The sequence below is a fragment of the Desmodus rotundus genome, chromosome 11 (genome assembly GCF_022682495.2).
Source record: "Desmodus rotundus isolate HL8 chromosome 11, HLdesRot8A.1, whole genome shotgun sequence".
Classification (NCBI taxonomy): Eukaryota; Metazoa; Chordata; class Mammalia; order Chiroptera; family Phyllostomidae; genus Desmodus; species Desmodus rotundus.
Genome location: NC_071397.1, coordinates 79,517,365 through 79,538,106, shown reverse-complemented (window position 1 = coordinate 79,538,106; position 20,742 = coordinate 79,517,365).

Here is a 20,742-nt window from a genome sequence, read left to right as displayed (position 1 = left end):
CCTTTCCAGAAGCACTGAGTGTTGGTACTCGAGGCCCAAAATTCAAGCTTGTATTCTTCATGCTGATAGAAAGACTTCCCTTGACCACCCTCACTCTGGCCCAGCAGCAATTCACTTTTTGTTTTAAAAGCATTTTGTATCAAGTTTGTGGATGTGAACATATTCTAATACTACTGCTGGAGCTTGGAGCAGCTGTGGAGAATTTCTCAGTGTGAAAACAGCCCGTTGTATGCATTCTGGTGCTGGCCGCATACATGTGTCAGAACTTATCTCACTATACATTGCTATATATTGAATTATCTATTGCTTCTACTAGGCTATGGGAGAAATTTAATAAGTATTTGTTGAGTTAGTTAGTGAAAGTCTCAAAAAATTAATATTAAACATACTGTTTACCTAGTTATAAAATCCCTGATAATTTAATGTCCTCTTAGGTTTTAAAATCATACCTGAAAGATAAGAATCATTTCATCATTGTTAAGAATAATGTATTCTAGAATGTACATAAAATAAATAAAAATTCTTAAAAATGGAAAAAACATGAAAATTAAAAATATTTTTGTAGAATAATTCTTAGTTGAATTTATGATCTAAATTACTTATAACTAAAACCAAAACTAAGTAAATGCCACTATAATATAGACTTGGACTTTTACTATATATCAAATGTAAAGTATCATATGAATCTAGTATGTAACATATAGTAAATGATATATACCTGTTATAAATACATGAAAAATTATATGAACTTGGATAACTTTTTAATATAGCTAGTTATAAAATTGTGTTTAATATGCTCACTAAAATCTCAGAGACTTCATATGGATGCTCGATGCCTTTGCCAGGACAATTTCCCAAATAAGGTAGCTTGCTTGGTTGAAGATGATGGCCATTGCAAGAGATTAATTGTCAAGATTTTATTTTGTAGCTCTGTTTAGTTTTCATTTCCTCAGACTGATAGTTTAATAAAAGTTTCTACTTTAATGATAATGGAATCAATGAAACTGTATTTGAGTCTGTTGTATTTATTTTTTTTGCAAGCTTACATTTTACTTATTTTCATAAATGGCATTCTGAATTCTTAAAACCTTATTCTATATCTTTTCCTATTCATAGAAATATATACATATATACAACTTATTCTAAAGATTTTTTCAAGCTAAAGATTTTTGGTCACTAATGTACTAAAGGACATGTTTTCAGCTTTTGGATATCAAACATTTCCAAAAGGCCTCAGTGAGATTCTACATTTTAATAATTTCCTTTAATGAATTTTTTAAAATATCAATAAAATTACCTTTGTGTTTCATAATCTTGGACAATATATGTCCTAAATCTATGAAAAAAGTGTCATGGATTATGCATTTTTCCATTCAACATTTATTTTCTATTATATATAGTTCATGTGGTAAAATTTAATTACTAATTTAGAACTACCCCAAAATCCTTGTGTCTGTGCTCTTAAAATTATTATTCTGAAGAATGTTTCTAATCAAGTTATCCAAACTATGAATTGAACCCCCAAATTATTTGGATTGATGTAAATGGACAGAGGTTTATGTGGCTTTTTGCGGTGATGGCAGCCAACTGTCAGTGATGGATGAAGTGAAAAGTCCATGACTGATGCTTTCAGATGTCCACACAGAGTGTGGTCCACTCACTGCCCCCGCTGTGCAGATATACAGCGTTCTGCACAGAGGCTTATCCAGAAACAGTATTTCCTGTTTCTCCCTCAGAAGGTTGCCTAATGGCCTCCTGAAACACCAATAAAATCTTTCTTACACAAACGGGTTTATTCTGCAGATTAGTGAGTCCCTAGCTGTGGCCACAAAATCTGGTCATCCAGCAAGTTATTACAAGGAGAGTCCACAAATGTGTTTTCCAAAAAAGTCGAACACTGGCTATTGAATGAATGAACAATGTATTTTTCACATTTATGCAATGTCAGTTTCATATATGATCAATTTCTGTTGTGATTAACAACATACTAACAATCGAAAACACTACTGAATATGTTTATGTCTTTCTGCGTATATACATTCCCAATCAAGGGGTACTAAGAGTTTCATGGATTATATTATGTGGAAATTTATGGAATTTTTAATATTTAAAATAAAATCTTCTCATAACAAAAGTTTGGGACCCTAGGCCTTAAATCAGTGCACACTAGAAAGTAGATATCTGAAGCATGTGACATTGGTGTGAAAACTGTAAGTTTCAAGTATGAGTCCATTTTTCATTGGGAAGTTCTTTAGTAAGATATCTTTCAAGAGAATATTTGTTGCCGTTTATGCATATTCCCTTGGGAAAAGACGATGAATGTCATCACCTAATGGCTTTCACTTTAAACAGAATCACAGTTTCATAAAAGTCACCTGTTAGTTTGACTGAATATGGGACAATAAAGTCACTTGCATGGATGGTACTTTCTGACAAAATGATTTGGATTTTTATGCATGACACATGGTAAGAGCCTTATAGATGATAGTACAACCTCAGCAGACAACTGATTTGCCTATTCCACTAGCATCCTCACAGGCCTTGTTCCCTTGCAGTCCAGTAAGGAACATAAAAGACTGTTTAAGAGAACTCTTAACTTCCTGTAGTTATCTACTGCCCCCAGAGCAGCAGTGACTTCTTTGATACTCTCCTGAGAATTAATCTCTCCAGTAGTGAATGGTTAGAACTATAATCAATGGCATGTGAAACAAACTCTTATTAGAAACCCTTGCTCATTTTCTGTAAACAACAAGTCATTAGTTATGCCGTGGCTGGTGTGGCTCAGTGGACTGAGTACTGGCCTGCAAACTGAAAGGTCACCAGTTCAATTTCTGGTCAGGGCACATGCCTGGGTTGTGGGCCAGATCCCCAGTTTGGAGCATGTGACAGGCAACCACACACTGATGTTTCTTTCCCTCTCTTTCTCTTTCCTTTCCCTTCTTTCTAAAAATAAATAAAATAAAATATTTAAAAAAAGAACAAGTCATTCATTAATCACAAGAAATAATTCTTGAGAACATCTTACCTAACATTATTTTTGATGAATTGACAATAGCCAAAGGGGCTATCATATGGATGTGCTTTGTAATCACTTATTTTCTCCCAACTGCTCATACTGAAGAAAAAAGACCCTTACTAGGTCATCTGTTTCAGAGAGAAAGGGTTCAGATCCATTTGTCCAAAGGGGGCCTGAACCAAACGGGTTTAACCTAACTGATTTTTCCTGAGTTAACCTGTATGTTGTTATGATCTTTTAGAGTCTCATTTATTAATTCAATATATATATATATATACACATATATATATGTATGTGTGTGTATATATATATATACACACACACATATACACACATGTACACATTAAGGGCTCTAACATTCAAGAATTCATGACATATATAGGTTGAGCTGGAGATAAAAAGAACTCAATAGGGGGAATGAAAGGTGGAGCACAGAGGGATCTCAGGACAATGAGAACACTCTGTATGACAGTATAAAGGACACACACCATTATGCACTCGTGCAAACCCATAAAATGTACAGCACCAAGAGTAAACTACGGACTTTGGGTGATTGTGATGTGTCAATGTAAGTTCATTGATTGTAATAAATGTTGGTAACGGGGGAGATGTTGACCCTGGGGAGGCTATGCATGTGTGAGATCAGGAGGTATAAGTGAAATCTCTGTACCTTTCTCTTAACTTTGTTATACAGCTAAAACTGCTCCAAAAACAGTCTCTTAAGAATAAAATACTTGAAAGACAGAGGAAGAACATGGATGAATTCCAGTCACATTTTATTTAAATGCACAATTTACTGGTGTGTAGAAATGTTAAGAATTAGATTTTAGGGCTTGACCCCAACACTCCCACCACAGAAGGGGGAAAATGTAAAGTACAAATAGACTGTTTGTTCTCCTTTTCCAAGTAGTTATTCTTTATTTACATTTATTAAAAATGATGGTGACAACTTATGCAGACTTTAGTTTTTATTTTTCCACTTTAATATTTTCAAAACACTTGCTCTATATCCCTTCTTGCTAGTGATGGATACAAAGGGACTCCCAAAGAAAGTATCTTCCTAAAGAATGAGTGACCACACTATATATGCCATGCATTTGACTCTTATTTGTTGGCCCAAGAATTTATATATAACATAGATACTACAGATTTATTATTTTTAAATACTTAGTGATCATGCCATTACATATTTTTAAACTTGTAGACTTATTTCTACAAGTTTTAGAAAAAAAGAAATGACAACTTTTGTATGGGTGGCTTGTAATAAAGATTTTATTGTCCTATAATTCCTTTCTTTTCTCTATGTACTGTTCCATTAAGAACATCCTACTAATTTTCTACCTTCTATCATTGGCTGGAAGAGTTTTAGAACTTCTATTACTTCCTTAATGCTCTATCTCATTATTACTTTTTTGCCCCATTACTAATGCTCACAAATAAGATGTTAACATATGCAAAAAACATCTGGTATGCTCCAGACCATGAGATCCAGCAGACCTGTGCTACCTGAAAAGGACTTGATTCATTTAGCACTGCTCATTTAAAATGTTTTCTTTGGTTGGTCTAGTGCTTGTTTTAAATACTTGAGTTCTCCAGTGTAAGATTTATTATGCCCATTAGTATTGCTTTGTTGAAACTCTAGTATGCATTCTAACAAGTATCTACAATTTATGATGCTAAGTTCAAAGTTGTGTAATTATTGTAGTAATTTCCAACTCATTCACTTGTCATTTTTTATTTCCAGACCTTCCCACAAAAATTTCCAAAATTAAACAGGCTCTTGTCCAACTTGGTCTTTGTTCAAAAGTTAATAGTTTTAGCTTTTGGTAAAGCAAAAGTGTGCCTCAAAATACATCAGCCATTTTTTTTCCTATTCAGTATATCTCAGCAAACCTCAGAAAAACTAGAAAAATGAGTGAAGCACTCACATAGCTGGCTGCTGGAGGTCATTTCTCCAGAATGTAATTTTTTGGACTAATGTTTTAGATTCAGTAGATGAAAGAGTAGTAAACTTCCTTCCAAGATGCTTTGGAAATTTCTGTTAAAAAGACAATGCCAGATCACACAGAGAAAGGAAGCTTAATTTTTCTGCCCCTGTGATTCATTGACTATAGAAAAAGACATTGCAGTTAACGTGTATTATTTGAGCAGCACTGACGCACATAGCGTCCACATGGGGATCCTGGCCCTCCGCCATTGTCTATGGTGCCACTCCATTCCTTGACCTGTACAGCCAGTACTGTGACTGCAGACAGTACACATGCCCATGCGCTGCTCTTGGGGTCCAGTGGAGCACTTTGTTTTAGTTTTTAAAAGATATGTCACTTCCTAAGTAATAAAATGATCTCTTGTTGAATAGAACAAAACAGTTGTGATCAGCTAACAACTAGAATCTGGCATTGATCATTTTCAGGAAATAATTTGATTCTTTTGCTGCTCAATGGTTGCTGAGGCAATTCCAAAGAGTTTAAGGCTCTGAAAAGCAAAGTTTGAAAATCATTCTTCAGAGGTTTTATTTCCGGTCGATTAGCTGTAGATGCCATCAGTTAATGGGCATGAACCAGATACATTTCCATGCTAATCAACATCAAGTAGGGGAGGCGACATGTGAGTTTTTCATGCCAGGTCTTGTCTGGGTCCAGCCTGGGCACTGCTTCCCTCTACAACTGTTTCCTCTCTCTGACTATATCCAACTGCTACCTACTTTGGTCACTCTTGAAAGACACCCCAATATGCTTTCATTTCTAGTCTGAGAGGCATCTAGATGACGCATCTATATCGCATCACAGGATGCATCCTAAATCCCATAAATATTTGCCCTTCAAGTCATTGGGTTCATCAGCTTTCCCTGATTCTTCCTAATAATCAATTCAAGTGCCATTTACAAGGGTGGTCTCCTGAAATCTGTAATAATAATTTTATAATACCAAAGTATCTGAAGCAGACAATGAACAAAAATTTCCTACATAGGAAATGGTGAGCTTTTCCATTAAAGTCTTGCCATGAGCTAGTATTTCTGAAAATGTCTGACTCTGGATAAAACGCTTTGTGTTTTAACATTCTGAAAAGCAATAAAGTGATGGCACGGCTTATTGTACCTTCTGTTCAACTCAGAGGCATTGGACGGGCATGATACACCTTCAAGTGTTTTGCCTGCTGTGCACACTCCATTATAGAAAGACTGTTTACAGATGCAGATTTTCCTTTTATATGGGCTGTCAGATGTGTAAAACACCATGTAGGTGCCGAATATTGTTATCACTTAAGCAAACCCTTCCTTCACGGAACGTAGCAGCAAAAGAATAATACTCTAAAGTCAAGTATGGCTTGCCACTAATGGGCTTTTCTATGTTAATTAACGGTCTCATATCTCTGGAGAATACATAGGCTTAAGTTTTAGATCCATGTCAATTTAGTGATCCGTCTTTGAGCTTTGGAAACTTGGAAAATTCATAAGTACATAGGTTAAGTATTAGATTTAGTTATAGATTAAATCTAATTACAAAGAGTTTTCTTGAGTGGATTTTGCATTTATATTTTTATATCTGTAATCAGCTGTGGTCAATAGCCAGAAAATCAAAACACAACAAAAGCATAACTAATTCAAATTTGGCCTTCTGCCAAGTCTTTTGTTTTGGGAGGGAAAGATGAGAAATAAAGAATGGAAGAGAAAAAGTAGAATGATTTTCTTTAAGGGAGAATTAAGCTCAAACACAGCTAAAGAAATTAATTGCTTAATTATCACAATTTTGAACTCCTCTGTAACACGTGTCTACGTCATTCAAAGTTGACTGCACGTGCACCCAGCACAAGTTAGGGCACAATCCTATCGTTGGTTTGTTGTTCATCTTTTGAATATATTTTCCTATGTGTGAGACTGACTGTCTACTTTTCATGAGAGTGGTTGTAGATATTGGAGGAGAAGTGTGTCTGAGAAAGGGAGAGGAGTTGTGTGAATATAAATAAGGGATGTAAAGTATTTTTAATGTAATAGAAATCTATTGCAGTTATTTGGTTATGCTTTCTAGAGGGTCTGAACATTTCAGCTTCATATGTAATAGGATAGAATAAATATCAAAGAGAAATAAGACTTGGAATCCGGAACAGAAATGTGGTGCTCTTAGGAAAATCTCTGTGGACAACAATATGCAATAAGATGATTTATTATCAGCTCTGTCTCCCTTGGCAGAAAAGCTTACGATGACTGTTGTAGGATTATTTAAAGTACACTTTTCAAATCACAAAATATTAAGAAGGCAGCTTTTCAAATGCATATTTCCATATCATGTAAGCAGAAATATGTGTCCAGTGGGTTCAACAGTGCATTGAAATATATGCTCCAGAAAGCGCTTAAACACCACTGAACTCTGGGTCTGGTTTCAGAAAAGCCAATCAGTGCACTGATTGCCTAATCAAGCCTCAATAGTGTAGCGTACGTGAGAAAGTACTAGCTAAAACCCAGGGACCCTTCAGCAGCTCCTCACACATGGTAGCAGGTAGTTGTGATTTTATATTGGACTGCCACAATATTTGCATAACAAATTTAAGTTGGAAGTTACCAAAGAATTACCAGGCCCTTACTCCTTATAAAACACTTGAATGGGTAGCTGGAATACAAAGTTAAATATATGAGCCCATTTCCAAAAGATACTACTTTTTTTACAAGGAGCTAGAGGAAGGGAAAGAGAAAGGTAGAGAGAGAAACATCATTGTGAGACAAAAAGCATCAATCAGTTGCCTCCCTATCAACCAGATGGGGGATCAGCATTGGGATCGGGGATTGTGTGCATCCTGACAAGGGGTTGCATGGGCCTGTGCCCCAACCGGGGATCAAACCCATAATCTAAGTGTGTCACTTGATGGGGAATCAAACCACAACCTTTTGGTTACAGGGTGACACTCCAACCATCTGAGCCACACTAGCCAGGGCCAAAAGTAACATATCTTAATTAAAGTGTCAGTGGAAAAGTTTTCAAGAAGTCTATGGTTTCCATAAAATAAGAATTGAAGTAAAAAATAAAAGGATTGGGAAAAGAGGGACTTCTAGTGTCTTCATTGCATTATTGCATGGGATGATTCTTTTTAAAGAAAGGCTTCTGTCTCCATGACTGTGCCTGAAAGTCATCTCTTTTGATTCTGTCTCCTGCTTGTGGTCCTGCCTGCACAAACCTGCAGCAAGCCTATCTCTGTTAAGTCTTGATTCTTGGCCTGTCATGCCCATCTCCCCTTAAGAAGAGAGGCTTTGGAAATCGTCTTCTGCTGCCTGACTTATTTCCAAGTGCCATATGATCTCATCTGTAAGAGGAACCTAAAGAACAAAACAAATGAGGAAAATAGTAACAGAGGCATGCAAATAAAGAACAGACTGACAGTGACCAAAGGGGAGAGGGGAGGGGGAGAAGGGGAGAAAGAAGAGAAAGGATTGAGTTAAGGAACAAGTATAAATGACCCATGAACATGGACAGCTGGGTGGGGATTGACTGTGGGAGTGGGGGGTGAGAGGGGCAGTGGAGAACAATGGAGAGGGGCAGGGGGGAAATTGGGACAACTGTAATAGAACAACAATAAAATTCAAAACAATACTGATACTTTGGATAGCCCTGTGGTTTTCAATGCTCCAAAGCCAACCACCCGTTCACTCTAGTTTTACATCTAGGCTCAGATACTTCACGCAGACAACAGAAATCTCAACCTCCCTGTTCACGTGGGACATATTTGAATAACTTGTTATCTCACACACTAACAGTGTTTAATAATTAGATATTGAATAAAAGAATGAATGTAATAATAACTATATTGCACAGCACTCCTACTCCAGATTTAACTAACTTCATGTTTTCCTGAATTTTTTGAATTTCTACAATGAGTAATTTTGTATTTTGTTTTCTTTTGTTTGTTTACTTATGGATTCACACACTATAAAATGACTTCTCACCTCAAGGGAAAAGATGATTATCCATGTAAGGGGGAAGAAGTTATTGATGGTATGAAAACTGCACCTAAAGTCCAGAAAGCCGATGGTCTTAAAGCCCAGTTCTTTACAATTGAGACCATTTTCCTTCAGACTTTGAAATGAAATGCCCTAACCCTCTGGCTATAGCTGACCCTAGGTTCCTCTGTGTCATTCATATGAGATGTTCTGTGGGTACCTGACCTCAGGCTGGCATTATGACGTGATTAACCACATTGGGTCTCAGACTGGTGCATGTTTTGAATGCGGTGTGGAGGGCAGAGGTAACAGTCTGCCGTGCTAATAAGCAGGCATTGTCTGCTGTATGAACAAGACTGTACACAGAAAAATTAAAATAAGTGATTTTTGTTTACTTGCTATGTAACTCAATCCCTTTTTTCATGTCTTTGTATGTTTTAAATTTATCCAAAGCCCATGTAGCACAGGACAGTAACTCACAGCAGTTTTCTTGGCAGTCTCACTTAAAATACTCATCTAGCTTCTTCAATATGTCAGCCAGGACAGAAAGTTGCATCTTTCGTTCCAGAAACTGAATGGTAACAAATCATTCCCTATACATATAAAACTCAACATTCCCCATATTCCCTATATGTGGAGAATGTTTTATTTTTATGTTAATTCAAGGTACTTCACATAAGATCATGCTTTCTTAAATTCATGAGGTTGAAAGTCAACTGATTTCTATCCATACCTTTTAAAAAATAAATCCAACCTTAAAATATCCCCTGAAAACTTCCAGTCTATCATTTAATGAACAAATAAGGTATATTTCAGGGATGTGTTGCTCTGACAGAATTTTATGGCAAATAGCATTGACCACGTACTGTTGAAATGAATATTTTCCCATTGGTACATTATGTAAAAGCTGCAGCCTCACACTGAACATCTGTACTGTGGAAACACCACGTGTAGAAGTCTGGGGTCAAGTTATGTTAAATCTGTGTTCTCCAAAGTCATCGTCTCTTTCATAATAAATGACATACAAATGTCAACTTTCTTATGTACCTAACAACTACACATCTATTATTATTTTGACCCTACAATAAAATTTCCTTATGGCAAAGCCATTATTTTAAGTGTATAATATATACAGTATTCTGAGGGTCAAAAAGCAGGATATTTCTTTTATTTTCCCTTTTCAACATTTTGTGGATAATTATTTTCTTTGTTTTATTGGTTTTAGGTATAGTCTGTTCTCCCTTTTCTTGTTCCTTAAGGTGTAAAGTTAGATTGTTAGTTTGAAATCCTTTTCATTCTTTAATGTAGCCATTTGCAGCTACCAATTTCCCTCTGATCACTGCTTTTGCTGCATTGCTTAAGTTTTGGTATGTTGTGTTTTTGTTTTCATTTCTCTCAAAGCATTTTTTAATTTTCCTTGTGATTTCCTCTTTGACCCATTGGTTGTTTAATTTTCACTTGCTTGTGAATTTTTTATAAACTTCTCTTATTCAGGTTTAGTTTTATTCTGTTGTGTCCACAGAAAATGCTTTGTATGTCTTAAGTCTTTATGAATTTATTGGGACAGGTTTTTTGGACTAACATATGGGGTATCATGAAGACTGTACCACGTGCTCTTGAGAAAAATGTATATCATGCTGCTTTTGAGTGTTCTATAGGTATCTGTTAGGTTGGACATTGATTTTTGACAAAGGTACAAAGGCAATTCAGCAGAGAAGTGAAAACAATTTCAACAAATAGTGCTGAATCAATTGGCCATCTCTATGCCATAAAAAGGAAGGAAGGAGGGAGGGAAGGAAGGAAGGAAGGAACCTCTATTCACACCTAGCACCACATGCAAAAATTAACTCCAAATGGATCACACACAAAAGGTAAAATCTAAAATTATAAACTTCTAGGGGAAAAAGTAGGAGAAGATTTTTGTGACCTCGAGTCAGGCAAAGAATTTTTAAGAAATGACACCAAAAATATCTACTCTTCACAAAACCAACCACATCACTGGAGAAAATATTTGCAAATCACATGTCTGTTAAGAACTTGTATCCAGAATATTGAACAAACTCTAAAAAGGTAATAATATAAGGAAACTTAAAAACCCAAAATAAAAATGGGCAAAAGATTGAATAGACACTTCATCAAAGAAGACATACAAGTAGCAAATAAGCATGTGAAAATACGCTCAATATCAGTAGTCATGAGGGAAATGCATATTTAACCACAATGAATAATACTACGCACATATTAAAATTTAGGAGTCTGACCACAGTGACTATTGGAGAGGATCTGAATGTACTAGAACTTTCATACCCTATTGTTGCAAATGTAAAATGATACAATCACTCTGAAAACTATTTGGCAATCTTTTAAAAAGTTAAACTAGACCTATCGTATGATCCAGTCATTCCACTTCTAGGTATTTATCTAAGGCAATAAAAGCATATGTTCTTACAAAGGCTTATGCATCCATACCAGCTTTATTTGCCATAGTCAGAAACTGGAAACACCCAACATGTTTATCAAAGATAAATGGATTAACAAATTGTGGTATATCCATAGGAAGACATACTATTACTCAGCAATAAAAGGGAATTCACTAATACATACAACATTGGCGAATCCAAAGTAATTCTGTTGAATGACAGAAGCCAGACAAAGTGACCCCATACTAACTGATTACACTTATGTAAACTTCTGGAAAATGTTACTATATAGTGACAGAAAGATCAGTGGTTCCGTGGTTTCCTGGGTTTGCCTGTGGGAGAGAGGAGAGCAGGAATGTGACCAAAGGCAAGGAAAGTTTTCCGAGTGATGAATATGCTCATTACCTTGATTGGAATTATGGATATATATATATATATATATATATATATATATATATATATATAATTCCATGTAAAAAACAGCTTGTTGTATGCCAATCAAACCTCAATGTTGTTTAAAAAATAATAGAACAAATGGGATTATGTCACTTTCCTGGCTGAAGCTGTTCAGAGCCTCTGGAGCCTCAGGAAGAAGCCAGCCCCCTGGCCTACACGTTTTGGATGATGCGGTCTTCTGTGACTCCTCCACACATATCTTGTGTTCCGACCAAGTAGAACAACTTGGAGTTCTCCCAAGAAACCATAATTCTTGAACTCCTTCATTGGGCAAATGCAGTTTTTTCCTTGGTTTAAAGCCCCTACGTCCCTTACAGGTCAGACAGATACCTGCTTGGAAACAATTTGAATCCTTTGTGCCAAGTTTTGACTCCAATTCATCAAGGAATTATGCCCTGTCTCTGTAATCTCACAGCACCCCATCAAACTGCTAACATTGTGCTCCTGATGGACTGAAATTATTTGTTTATTTTTAAATCACTTTTGTCCATTAGGTTGTGAACTCTTGAGGCCAGAGAATCTGATATATTTGACTTTATAACAAGCAAGTAGCAGAATTCAATAAATTTTTGTTAAATAAATATATGATCTCAAACCAATAAGAAAAAAACATATATTGCTTACATAAAATCATGGTATACAATAGCCAACTATTGTTCCTATTCTAAATATGTCCTGAAGGTAAAAATTACCCCAGGAACCATCCAAGCATCTCTCAGAGAAAGAAGAAACAGGTTTACATCATACTTTCCATCAATAAATTATTCCACAGACTCCATCATCTAGCTTTATATCACTCTCTGAGCTCAGTTCAGATCTTGAAGTTCGTATTTCTCAAGTATCTAGGCCTCACACTATTGAAGTTAAAACAAAGCTATTTAATTATAAACATTGCCAGTGTTAAGTAGAAAAAAATTATAAAACTATTAATAATAAAATAAAACTGACTTAAAACCATCTTTTTACTCTAGCAAGAATAGTGTAATTAAATTTTAATTCATGTTGTCATATTTTCTTTAGGTAATCTTAAAACAACACAATGCTTTAAAATATTTCCTGCTTCCTGGATTTTCCGCTTTGATTTTGTATAATGGTTGCTCTTTCTTAATTAAAAAGGCTGTTGGAGGATAAAGGGATAGTAATACAATCAGGTTAAACTTTTTCAAATTTCCTTTTTTTATTGCTTTCTACCTTAATGAAAACATTCTCACACTAAGCCATGGTGATATAAAGACCAACATAGCATTGCATTTAGCATTATAGTGTCAAGCAAAGAAAACCATCTTGTTGCTCTCCCAGGAATCTGAAAGCAAGATAAGTCTATAATTTTTAACATTTGGACTTGGCACAGAAACATGGTTCTTACATTTAAGTTCGCTGTTAATTGTATTAGAATAATTTTCACCTAGCGAGTCGTGGTGAGCAATGCAACTCCTCTTCAATTTAGCTTGAAAGGCTAAATGACCGGTGGCTGGAAAATTTTAGAAGGGATGATATTACAAAAACAGCTTCAGAGGAGACACCTGATTCAATTGATTGTGCCTCAGAGAGTCCGTGAGTTCCCCTTCCATAGCTGAGCAATTCTTGTCTGCTCAGCTTTAAACAACTATGAAATCCAGACCAGTGGAACTATTCCAAACTGTGGACAGTGTGAGTAATTCAGAGAGCTTGGCATGGTAAGTCAAGTGTTTCTCACTGCGAGAAATCCTTATTTCATGGGTAAGATCGAACAGATCTGGAAGTACCTGCTTCCATGGGAATAACTTTAGGGAGTGACACATGGGAGGAAGGCACTAGAAGGACATTATCATTCTTGTAGTGGGTTCTCAGGGTTTCACCAAGAGCATTGAAGAGGTCTTGGGGAATTATAACCAACCATTAGGGGATAAACCCTCAAAGTTCACTACAGCAAAGAGAGGTGGCCCATTAATGAAGCATCAATGCTGACTTAGTTATTCACTATACATTAAGCATCTGTCATATGGCGGGTGCTGCTACAGGTACAGAGGGGAGTGAGAAAGTCACAGATTTTTGGTCTGAGAGAATATTTCTCAAAGTGTGATTCTAGAATCATCTATAGCAGAGCTGTCTTATGTGTATGTAATAACCTGGGCACCATCCAGGCTATTGAATAAGAATTTTGGATGGCTTGGCTCAGAAATATGTATTGTGACTTTCTTCCCAGCAATTTTCATGCACTCGAATGTATTAGAACCACTGCTCTTACACTTCCTTTCACTCAGTGAAGCAACCAAGCAAACTAAGAAGCAACCATGATATACAGCATAATTTAACTTCTATAATGGGAGAGTTAGGAAATATTATGTAGATTTTTAAAGGGAGGAAATTATTCCTAGCAATACGAATCTGAAAATATCTAACAAAGAAGCATTTGAGATAGACTTCTGGAGAATATTCAGTCCTTTCATAGCTGGCATTTGGAAGACTCACGTTGTAATCCCATTTGTCTTCTGCAGGGCTTTGGCATAGGTTTTCTTTTAAAAATTATTAAATTGTATTATTGCTATTACTGATGTTATTTAAAGTATTTTCTAAACAAAAATCAAGAAGATGAGCTGTTTGGCAAGGGGAGAGAGATGGGTGTGATGAGTGAAGATGGGCTTTAATTTGAGAGGTTATTAGAATATTCAGGTGGCCAGTTCTAGCTGGTTATAGGAAATGCAAGTTGGAGTTCTGGAAAGGAGCTGTAGCAGGAGATGTTGACTTGGAAAGGTATTTTTAAAATTTTGAGCATGGAGGAGGAGAAAGATGCAATTAACATTTAAGAATGCAGGAGGAGCAACAGATACGGGAGTGTTTAGATTTATAGCAGAAGAACCAAACGATAACCTAGGGAAGAAAGAGCTTCAGGGGAATTCAGGTGATCAGCATTATGACTAGCTCTAATATTGATTTTCAATGGTAGCTTCATATTTGAATCACCTGGTATGTGGCCATGTTTGAAGACCACCAACTACAGAGAAATTGAAAATGATGGAAATAAAGGAAAACCCTTGAAATTTGGTAATTAGAAGGTTACTGGTAGTTTTTGAGAGAGCAGTTCAATTTAGCATTTGGGGTTACAAGTCAAATAGCAGAGAAGTTAAAAAATAAAAGGTAGTGAAGAAGGAACTCTGGTTAGACTACACTGTTTAAAAATTTTTTGAAACTAAGCCAATTTTTTATACTTCCTCAGATTACATTGAGGGAAAAGAGATATATTCAAAAGACAGCATTGGAAAAAACTTAGACAAGTCCATGATGCACTTAATTCTTGTCACCCCAATTATTATAGGGGTCAGGGAATAGATACAGCAAGGAACTTGGGGGTCATGTGTCAAATTTTGGGAATGCCTTTGGATGAAAACAGTTTCAAAGCGTTTCGTGGCAATTCTCCACTTTCTTGCTTCTCTAAAGTCTTTTCTCCTTTTCATTTTCTTGGTTTCTTGTCTTGTTGCTCTTACACGGAGAACAACACTTTCGACTAAACTGGAGAATGTAAGACTGAGAAGTAATTTAATTTGAAATACTTCCTACCACTAATTTTGTCATTGATTGGGTCAGATCTTTATTTTTCCAATGAAATTTTCATTCTGATGGGAAAAGGAAAATGACATCAAAATTTATCTTTTTCTGGTAAGTATCTGCATAAAATGTGTATTTGGGGTTTGGTATCCAAGTATATCTTGGTGTACTAGGGTCACATCTACATTTTTTCCTTCTTCTGTTTTGTCATTTTATGCATAGATTTAAGACCCAAATAAGTCAGAAAAATAATGATTCTTTAATTTAAGTGAAAGTATCCTTGATGGTATCTATGGAACCTTCATGAGTGTTGATGCTTCTAATATTTAACTACCATAAGTTCTAAATTTACTTTAAACTGCTTCCTTTCTCCTGGTTTCTTTTCTTTTCTTTCTCCCCCACTCCTTTCCCCTCCTCCCCCTCTTTCTTCTTAACACTCTGCCTTCTTCCACCCAAACCCCACACATATCTTTCAGCCTCAACTATTGCTTCTGTTTTGGCATTCCGTGATGAGGATTGGAAGTGGAGGAATTAAAGAGATGCATAAAATACAGCTATATTCTTCTTTATTATTATTATTATTATTATTGAAACCTCCATACCATTTTCCATAATGGCTGTACCACTTTACATTTCCACTGTGTACAGGGTTCCAACTTCTCCACAGGCTCTCCAGTGCTTGTTATTATTATTATTATTATTTTTCATAATAGCCATCCTAACAGGTCTGAGGTCATATTTCATTGTGGTTTTGGCTTGTACTTCACTAATGATTAGTGATGTTCAGCATCTTTTCATATATCTACTTCAAAAGCCATGTGTATGTCTTCTTTGGAGAAAGGCCTATTTGATCATTGTGCCCATTTTTTATTCAAGTTGTTTGTCAAACAATTGAAAATAGAACTACCATATGATCCAAAAATTACATTCCTGGGTATATGCCCAAGGGAATTGACATCAGGATCTCAAAGAGAAATGTTCAGTCTTACACTCATTGCAGCAGCATTCACAGTAGCCACGATATGGAAATAACACAAGTGTCCACTGATAGATGAATGGGTGAAGAAAACGTGGAACATGTGTACAATGAATACTATTCAGCCTCACAAAAGAAGCAAATCCTGCCATTTGTGACAACATGGGTGAACCCGGAGGACGTTATTATGCCAAGTGAAGTCAGCCCGTGAAAGAAAGACAAATGCTGTATGATTCCATTGCACGAGGTATCTGAAATAGTCAAACTCACAGACACAGAGGGTAACATGGTTGCCAGGGACTGGAGGGAGGGGGATAGGGAGCAGTTCAACAGGAGTAAAGTTTCAGTTATAGAAGATAAATAAGTTCTAAAGATGCGCTATGAAGCATTGTGCCTTTAAATAATAATACTGTATTGTGCACTTAAAATTTGTTAAAAGGGAAGACTCAGGTTAACTGTTCTTACCACCATAACAACAGCAGTGAGAAAAATAGCATCAACAGAAAGCAGTAAGAAAAATATCAAAATCATCTCATTCAAAACTTTATTTTCAATTTACAGTTCTATTTTAAACTCATTAGAAATTTTTATAGAAATACAAATATATCTTTCCAATCTTTTTAGCCTTTATGTCTACCCAGTAGAGCCAGAATTAGTCCTAAACCCAATTTGTTTCTCTCTCTATCACTCCCTCACTTCTCCCCAGTGTAGGCGAAAAATCACTTACCCTTGGAATTGTGGGAGCCAGCCAAAGTAGGAAGTGAGCATATGTGAGATAAAACAAATAGATAAAATAGCCATGAGTCATCTAGAATTGCTTCAGTCAATGAGGAAACAAATACCCTTCACCTTTTAGGCCAGCCTGAGCTGAAATTTATATATTTGCAACCAGAGACCAGGTTCAGACGCATCGCATAGTGCACATTTAGGAAATACTCACTGAGTGAACAAATGTTTAAATTTTTCATGTTTTACCTATGCACACTTGGGCAAGTCATATCATTTTAATGCCTCTGACTGTAAAATAAAATGTTAATGAGTGTTTTCTAAGATCACTTTCTATTAAAAAGAATAGTGTATTTTCTGTGAAGGTAACAATTAGCTATTATTGTTAACATCAGTTCATGTTAGAAAGACTATTTTCTTGCACGTGTCTATTTTTTAACTTTCTTTTTCTCATTGTTTCATTGGGCATCACCATTTTACAGCAGATTATCCACAATAAAAGTAATACTCATAATATTTTTAGGAAACAGCTTTGCTACAATGTTTTAACACCATTTTTATATTCTTAAAAACACAAGGTATTTATTATAAACTGGCTTAAAAAAAGACCTTTAAATAGTAAATCACAATAGAAATCTCACTGCTTTACTGTGAACTGAAAACAGCAGGTCATTGTTTTCTGGGAGTGTTGTAAACATCTTGTGACACGTGACTCTTATGTGTGTGGTAGAAACATCTACTGCTTCTCATTGGCAGTTGACTTCTAGGTTGGGACAGTTTGAATATTTTTCTTGTTTTATACTTCATTTCTCTTTTTTGCCTATATAATGAAAAATTAATTACACTAAAATGCTAAAAGTAGATGTAATTGTTGTGTTATTATCTAACCAAAGTTAAAACTGAAAATTCAACTTCAAAGCTTTTGTATGGAAAGTTAATAATTATGTCTTATTCACTTAGAGAAACAAGTTAACAGTTTATGTAGAGAAAAGAGGATGGCTAAAAAGAGAAGAATTGAGAAACAGTTCATAAAAGTGCAGCCATATTGGGATTTCTACAAATGCCAAACAGGCTTGTCTTGGATAATGCTGAGTATGTGTGATGATTTGACAGTTGGTAGTAGTTGGAAATTGGATGAAGTCCCTAATGTGGTGGAAGATGCCATAACTTAAATGAGATGGTAAACCTTGCTTCTTAACCTCCTATTGCCTTGAAGACTTCAGGACTGTCTCTGTAAGAACATGACATTGAATTCTAGTATCTGCTCCAGTTTTATGTGAACTCTGTCATCACTATTTCCTTCACAATGATGACTCTGGTCCAGTTTTTAAGTACTGTAATTTGTGGCATTTGAACAAAGACTGTAAGTCAATCTGAGCCAACCCTGAGCTTTTTCTGTTTGTGTTATAAGAAAGCTTCCAAATAATATCGTTTGGGGAAAAACCCTCAGAAAGAACCACAATAAACAGGCAATTCTGCTATCACTCTGTGGTCAGATTCGGTCAGATGGAGGTTGATTACACATGGAGTACAATGAAATAGATAATTAAAAATCATCACTTACATCCTGATACTTAAAACTTTAGTATACAAATCCCTTTGTATCTACCAAAATATTATGAATGGAGAGATTCAACAACTACAATGAATGTAGAATACTAAGTAGAATACTGTAAAAGACTCAGTTCAAGTCTTTTAAGACACACATGTAATTCTTTACTTCCTGGAAAAAATAAGTCATCAGAGAGAAGCCATGGTTTTAGAGCATGGCCATGGCCAGATGAAGTGGTTTTTTATTGCTTATTCATAAAGAACCTGTTTTTAATTGCTCGAAGTAACAGTGTTTTGGTTACAACATAATGATATATTCCATTCAGTGCTCTTCTTTGGTCTTGCAGTCTAATTCCCTAAAGGTGAGGAGCATCTAGAAGGCATCCTAAGGTCTAGGTTTCTTAAGGCTTTATTCTTATTGAAAAAAAAAAAAAAAAGCTAAACTTCCAAAGAATTCAATGCATCCAACATAATATATTTATAAGCTATTATCCCAGTAACAAATAGTATTAAAACTTGAACAATATTAAAATTTCTTAAAATTTTTTATAAAGAATAGCATGACAGAATTGCAGCTTGAAAGAAGAAAAAAACCCAATTTTTTTTATTTCACTGGCTAATGTAGATTAAGAACTATTTGCATGATTATTTTTAAAGACTGGTTTATATCAGGACTCTGGAAACAGAGGAGGAGTCAATGTTGGTATAATGGGCATTTAAAGGAGATCTCATCAGGACTCTGGTTATCGTAGGCCCCTGTGTCACCTGCAGCCCTGGCTGAAGGGAGTTGGAAGGACGAAGAGGAGGAAGACGAATCTGCGGTGATAGAGTCAGAATAGCGGTTATTTTTTGCTGAGCACAGTGACCGGAATGAAGCTTGAGTGAGGCCTATGGGTCCAAGCAATGTGGTAGAACTTGCTCTGGGTAAAAGGGACACAGGTGTGCTCACTTTCTAAGAGATATTGGGACAATTCCTTTAAGACTTGCATACCCTGCTGTGTGATATATTTCAGCAACAAAGTTTGCCAAAGGTCTGAAGGGACACTCTATAGTCTAAAAGACAAGTGACCTGAATTCCTTAAGAAGTCATCGTAAAAAAAAAAAAACAAAATAAAACAACCAGGTGCAACGTGTGAATCTTGACTGGATCTTGGATTAGGGGGATACAGCTATATCAAAGGACAACTGGAGATATGTGATATTGAATAGATAATAGATTATATCATCAACTTATTGTTTATTTTCTTAGGTATGCTAAGGGTATTGTTGTTATATAGTTCCTAGGAAATGCTCACTGATACACTTAGACACAGAATGTCGGGATGTCTGCAGCTCACTTTCAAGTTGTTAAAAAAAAAAAAACTATATGAGCATGTCCGTGTGTATATCCATGAGAGTGTGAGACAGTATGTGTGATAATGTGTACATGTACATGTAACAGTGTGAGGGCACAAATGACAGACGAAATTTTAACAATATCAGATTCCCAGCGCACAGTATAATTTTCTTTAGACATTTTTGTATTTAAAAAATATTTTCAAATAAAAATGTAACTTTTTAAAAAGGTAAGAGAAAAAAATGGCCTCGACCCAAATTTTAAGTCTTGAGACTCCTTGCTGAACGGTTCTGAACACAGAGATGAAACCATGAGTGCTGGAGAAGAATGTGGGAATAACAGGCCGTGGACACGGAATGAGTTATACCCTTACATACAAAGCTCCCGAACACTCACTGTCCTAAATTTTATTTTTATATGGCACACATTTAGAAAATTTAGGAGTGCCCTGGAAAGTTGGAACAGCTGGTCTGTGAGTGCTCAGCCCCCGGGGCTGGGGGCAGTTGAATGTCTGAGGAATTCTGCAACCTCTGAGAGAAAGAAGTGTATTTCTGAGAAAGGCCCCAAACTGCCTGGGAGCCCACAGTGTGAGAAACAAGCCACTGGATGGGCCCTGACAGATGTTATGAAAGGGTGGTGTTAAGTGCCTTTTTCAGGATATTAAACCAGCATCCTAACTGGCAAAAAAATGAATTGTCACTGACATTATGTCGGCCCATTGGAGACTTTCTCTGCTACTTTCCGTGATCTGGGAACCATTAAACATGGGAGATCGATATGCTCCTGGGCAGGAATTTAAATAATGAT